General features: G+C 32.6%; 1 long non-coding RNA gene across 1 annotated transcript; it reads left to right on the top strand.

Annotated features, from left to right (window-relative positions):
- Positions 1–728: 728 nt before the first annotated feature.
- On the top strand, positions 729–5,351 carry LOC137931558 (uncharacterized). The gene is made up of 4 exons (XR_011109048.1): positions 729–866; positions 3,098–3,259; positions 4,016–4,187; positions 5,138–5,351. It is a non-coding gene; the product is annotated as an uncharacterized lncRNA (long non-coding RNA).
- The last annotated feature ends 943 nt before the right edge of the window (positions 5,352–6,294 follow it).

Below are 6,294 nucleotides of genomic sequence, written 5' to 3'. Positions count from 1 at the left end.
GTTAGAGAATATTTTTTTATTTAGCCTGTATTTCCATATATTAATTTTACATTACAGAGTTTTTCCTAGATCATACTAGATAAAAGCGACGCTGGAGTTTCTCCCGGCAGCACTTCTACTCCCAACTCTAACGCTTTCCGAAGTAGAAGGTAGTATTAAAATGAATCAGGCAATAGTAACCGGCCAAGTCGAGGTTCCTCTCTTTTGTGTGCCAGAATGCTAAGCGTGTATTAGTGACAGGTGACATCCCAAGCCGAGGTCTTTTTGTTGGGGTCCTTGAGCCTAATTACTCCATAGAGCATTGACCGAAGAGGGCTCTCCCGAGAGCCCACGAGCTTTGTTACTTTTAAAGACGTCCTTGGCTTTGTGACGTCATAAAAGTGATTCGCCTTTAGGCTATCCAAGTCATCAATGTTAATAAAGAATGTAATAATAAATTCGCTGGCTTTCTTTGCCTGTTCATTTCACGTATGGGACATTTTTTATACGAAAAGGTCGCACATTCATTTCAACATCTATAAGAGATAATATATCCAAATAATTATTGAATTTCGTGCTTGTAAAACTCAAAATGGTTTAATTTTTAAATCATTCTTTCATTGACTGGTGTTACAAAAATTCAATTAATAAAACTTACAAAAGTTTCCATAACAATTTTAAATTTAGAACCACGGGCACGCTTGCCGGTGTACGGCGCAATTTAAAAATAAACAGTGATCAGTTAGCATTCAGAGCAGCTTCACGCGCGTTCTGTTGCTTGTAAATTAAATCATAAGGTCATGTATGTAGATGTTCCCGTGCTGACGAGATGCTGTTTTTGCGTTCCATTGAGATATGGGTTACTGCTATGGGCATACTTGAGATTTGTAAGTCGTAGTATCATATCACATTTACAAACTCTCTCCAACACGTCGCGCGTATCCTGTTTTATTGCTTGACCTAACATTTTCCTTGTATTAACCCTAGGTTCACATTTATTATCATTTGATATAATACTTTGTATCATATTGTTTATAGGTGTGCTTTAAAGAGTTTTTCAATTTTTTTATGAGACTCGCACAATATCTATAAGATAGACGGAAGTTTTCAATGTGATATGATTGCTTACAACTATACGATTGAAATGTGCGATCCAGTATTCACCTTAACAACTTTAAATTTTTTGTTGTTTTTATTTACAGATATAACAGATCAAAATTCGCCTCATGTTTTCATATAGTCTAGTTCTAGATAACTGATTACCAAACTACTTAGGTAAAACCCATAGCCGAATTTCGTTAAAAATCGTACATAACGCTCTTAGGTTAAAGAAAAGGAAAAAAAAGTTAAAAAAAAGAAAATCATTCTAGTCTATTATAAATTGGATTCTTCTGGCATTCTTCTTATGAATTATAAAGTGGTCACTGTAATTGAAATTTAATGAACTTATCTATCTCGTGCGTATTAATGAGCCGCAGTAGCGAATGTCAGCGTACAAATTCAAATCGGCGTTCGAATTTAAATTCAAACTTGCAATAATAAAATAATTAAAAACGTATTTATTACTTTAATGCCAGTACAATATGGAGCGTTCTAAATCAAGCGTAATAAGGTGAACTTCATAACATTTCATTGGCAATAAATTGTTCCCGTGGCTTCCATGTATACAGGTTGTATGTAAAGATAGATATAGGTTTAATAGGTTTAAAGTGGTGAATGTATGATATAATATAGAAATTTTGCTGTTAGTTAATGTACGGTACTTCTTGTATAAAAATCTAGTTTCAGATATAAACAATGTTATGATAATGTAGTATAGAAATGCGTTTTCAATATTTGGATTATTACATATTAAAATCAACTATTGTTTACTAGCTGTTCTTGAAGTGATATCTGAAGATTTTGACCTATCGCATTCCAATATAAAACATATTTTAGAATGATCATTCATATTTAGAATGATCATTTTATATAAGGTAATTGGAAATAGGTGTGAAAGATTTTTGCTTACAAATAAGCTATACAATGAAAAAAACAAATTTCTTGTTGAAAAACCCTTCTCGTTTACTAATATTTTCCTCTATCCGCAATTCACATAAACAACAATAACATATCTGTTTATTATTATATTTTTATTTTATAAACTGATTGTAAATATTTTGCGTACGTAGAGAAATCAATGATAAAGATGTCAAGTTAATTAAACGTTTGTTTCGATTATACGGATACTGCGTATTTGTTATTCTCAAATTGATAAACGTAGACGGAATTATTATCGTCCGGTTTCCTGATTGTTATTGTTTAATGGATTTTCCATGTTTTGATCCAGTCTAAAAGCAAGATGAACATGTGTCATTGTTCTGTTTTTATATGCGACAAACAATGCGAATTACACAACTAACACCTTTAAATCACTCAACACGTGTTTCACCCCTCCACGGGGCATCCTCAGGAGTAACGTTACACCGATTAGGGTCAAACACAGAGTTGATGTGTTGAGTGATTTAACGGTGGTAGTTGTGTAATCGCATTGTTTGCCACATGCGCATTTATCAGCAGGCTGGTGGGCGGTGCACTTTATTGCACGACTACTACTGCATTGGCGGAAGTAGCTATATATTGGTCCTTTTCTTACTTAGGATGGACTTCCGCAAAATAACGCCTGAATCCATTAGAAATATAAATATATTTGGACTATGGTACGAAAACATTTCAGTAGTTCAATTATAAAAGTAAGACATCTGTTTAACAGAAGACACTGCGATTATAGATGCCAGCTCAGATCGAACAATATCACTTGTGTTAACAAAGAAAATCTTTGCTCTTTCAGTCCTTTTCAATGATGCTTCGCCAAGATAAGTCAACTTTCATCATCACGACTGTTTCAGCTGTAGGATATCTATGCTATGTATCACATAGCATCTTCCGGGCGATCTTAACAAGAAGTCTGATCAAATCGGTGGTCCTCCTTCACTGTGCTTGCTGTTTATCTGTTTTACATGCTATATTTCCTGCCGACTGCCATTTCACTTTCCGGGAAAAATATTAATGCTTGTGTATTATTTAAAATCACATCTTTGGTCTAATTTAGATAACAACAATATTATTTTTATTCCAGTTAATCAGCATAGCGGCATTGGGCGTAGGTGTCATATGGAATATAATTTTCTTTGCCTTCGTTCACGTGCAAACGGTTATTACTGTGGTTTCGGTTGCTATTTTATTTGTAATGGCCATCGATGTGGTTTTTAATGTAGTACTCATTGTTGGTTGCCATGGAGTAAGTAGTTTAAACCTTTTTATCTTTTTTATGTTCCTAAAATTTTGTTTTGTTTTCTGGCGAGAAATCTTCTATTAATCAAAATATGTTTTGCCCTGTGAATGGAATATAAGGTTATATGTTATTTTTACCCTTTTAAATATCGAATAAAGGTTGTTGAAAGACGCTAAGACTATGGAGTAAGTCATACATCCAGCAGTGGACGTCTTATGGCTAAAATAATGATGATGAGATCGTCTGGTCTTCCGCGGTAATTAGTAGCACCTCTGAAATTTCAGTTGAAGCACTTAGAGAGACATTCTGCCTCCGCTTACCACCTCGATGGACACAATAATACGAGACCACTGCAGGTTGATTAACTCTTTGATACTCATTTCAGAGCAGTGGTAGCCTAGCATGACTGAGTCTTGGTTCTCTTTCTTGGTTTTCTTTCTTGGTCTTATATATAGTTTACACATCATGCATTGTTTATAGAATTGCCAGTGCTCATTAACAAGTTTCCAAAGGATAGGCAGCACCATACTCTGCGTACCATAATACCATACTAAGACCGATTATGTTATATCTCCTCAAAGATATCTTTGGGGAAGGCTTCTGTCATAGGAATTATAGTAGAAAAAAGTTAATTTTCGTTGTAAGCTAATCAATTTGTATTCTCTTCCATATTATGAAAACACGTTACTATATCTCTTTAAAATTATGTGTTGCAGGTAAAAAATTGTAAAATTATTTATACATAAATAAAATTTATTGCAGCGAAATAAACTTATATTGAAAATATACTACACCTATGGTGCGGTTTATGCGATGGTTACAATCGCTTTATTTTTTATATGGTTTTTACACGACATGATATCAGAGCGGGGGGAATTTCACAAGTCATGGTTACATATAGTTGCCATAGCTTCATGTTTGTCTTTTGTACTGAGTAAGTATAGTTTTTATTTTAAATTTCACTCATTTTCACATTGAATTATAATGTCAACAGCTTACGGCAACATCTATTGCGAAGCCGAATATATTAAAAATATATATATTAAAAAAAAAACAATAAGAGTTGTGTCAAAAGTTCCAATGTTGAATAAATGAATTATACCTTTTACATTCTTTTACTTTATGTAAGTATTAATTTACGATAACACTGTTAATCCTCTAGGTTTAATTTTGAATTAAGATTAAATTTCTTTCTTTGTTATTTTTTGAATACAGCGTGTTTTCGGCTGAAAAAAAACGTCATTTAATTATGGGGAATAAAGAAAAACCTTGTCATCTTTATAGTTACTATTTTTAAAAGGACTTTATTTGCTTTTCATGGAGATGTAATAAGTTAATTCATTTTAATTTTTATAAGCTAGGCAGTTGGAAAATTACCTTTGTATCAGGTGGTTAATATTTTTGCATTTAAATCAAGCCTATCTAATACTTTATTTGTCACTAATAAATAATAAAAAAAATAATAGGGTCATTGATAACAAATATAAAATCTTTATAGGTGTCAGTGTTTAGATTACTTTTTTCCAATAAATGTATGGTATATCCTATCCGAAAATCAATAGCTTTAGGAAAAGTAGTAAACGTAATGCATAAAGTTTCAAAATTAGAATTGTTACATAGTAAAATTAATTATTGCTTACTATCTGTATCTGGAGACTTTATACTGCCAGAAGTTATTAGCCCGTCGCATTACCATAGAAAAAATAAATATATGTAACATTTTACGGAATGATTATTTTGTACAGAGACGTTGGAAATAGCTGTTTAAAGATTTTTGCTGACAAATAAGTTATTTATTCACGTCTTTAAAGCTTTCATACATACAATTAAATATTTTGTATATTTAAACGACAAAAAAATATTTAATAATCTTTCAATTTTCAGTTCTACACATTTACCTCTTGATCCTCATACGCAGCGAAGTTGTAAAGCTACAATCGAATTGTCGATTCAGATTCATAAATCACACAGCGGACCCTGAGTGCTTTTTGGAAAGCTCAGTTACCATGCACGAAGATAAAATAACGTAAAAAAGACAAAAATATGAAAGATGACGATACGTGAAGAATATTTTCTAGTCAAGAAGGCATCTAAAGGAAATGGGTGTTAATGTAAAATAAAATCGATTAAAATAAATGTACATTTATTTTGAAACGGTATATTTTTTATTAATTTTTTTTTATTACAAACATTCCAAAGTATATTATTTGTTTGAATATCAACTTAACCCTTTAAACTATGATATGACTTTTACTCGGTGTATTTTTGTGTTTATTATTTCTTGTATTATATCTGTCTACAACAAATTATATACCAGTCGAAGTGGCACTTGGCAGGCCGCATTGGTCGTAAGGTTCTATAGGCGAGAATACGCAACAGTAACGCAGCGAAGAATGTAGAATTGACCCTTAATGATCAAAAAATTTCACAGCCGAAAACCAACCGGTTTCGAGGGAATCATTTTCAACACGTTTATGACTGGATTTGCTAACTCCTGATTATTTAAAATAGAAGTCTTAATGGAGTTTCCTCCGTCACTTTTTCTTTCAGCGGTAACGCTTGTCAAAGTCTGGAATCTGCAAATGTTACTTGAGCAGCATTGTAAGACGATCTTTTTAAGATCGTCGGAAGACGATGGGCACTGGGTGCTGATCCAATGTGCTGTAAATTGTAAACAAAACATTAGATTAAATAAAATAAAATGTAATACCAACTGTGATAATATTTACAAATTTAATAAGTAAAAATGATTTAAGCACTAAATAAATTGTGATAAAAAGATGAGACACCCTGTGATACTTGAGAAGTGATGCGGTAAGTTGCTGGATGCTGGGAGCACAGTGTCGGTGATCGTGGCGATCTCTAAGAGAGGCCTAGGCCTTGCAGTAGACGTCTGTCGTCTAACATGATGTTGCATTATCAACATAATATATATAACTGTGTAAAATTCCATGCTAATAAAGTAACCGCTATACTAGTAACGTTTATCATAAAAGTAAATAATAATTCCCTATTGCTAGTTGCAGAAATTTCATAATAGA

The sequence above is a fragment of the Battus philenor genome, unplaced genomic scaffold (genome assembly GCF_028537555.1).
Source record: "Battus philenor isolate CCGP_79_NKW_IND1 unplaced genomic scaffold, ilBatPhil1.0.hap1 SCAF_11, whole genome shotgun sequence".
Taxonomy (NCBI): domain Eukaryota; kingdom Metazoa; phylum Arthropoda; class Insecta; order Lepidoptera; family Papilionidae; genus Battus; species Battus philenor.
The sequence above is the reverse complement of the archived record's forward strand: the minus strand, read 5'-3'. Positions and strand labels throughout refer to the sequence as shown.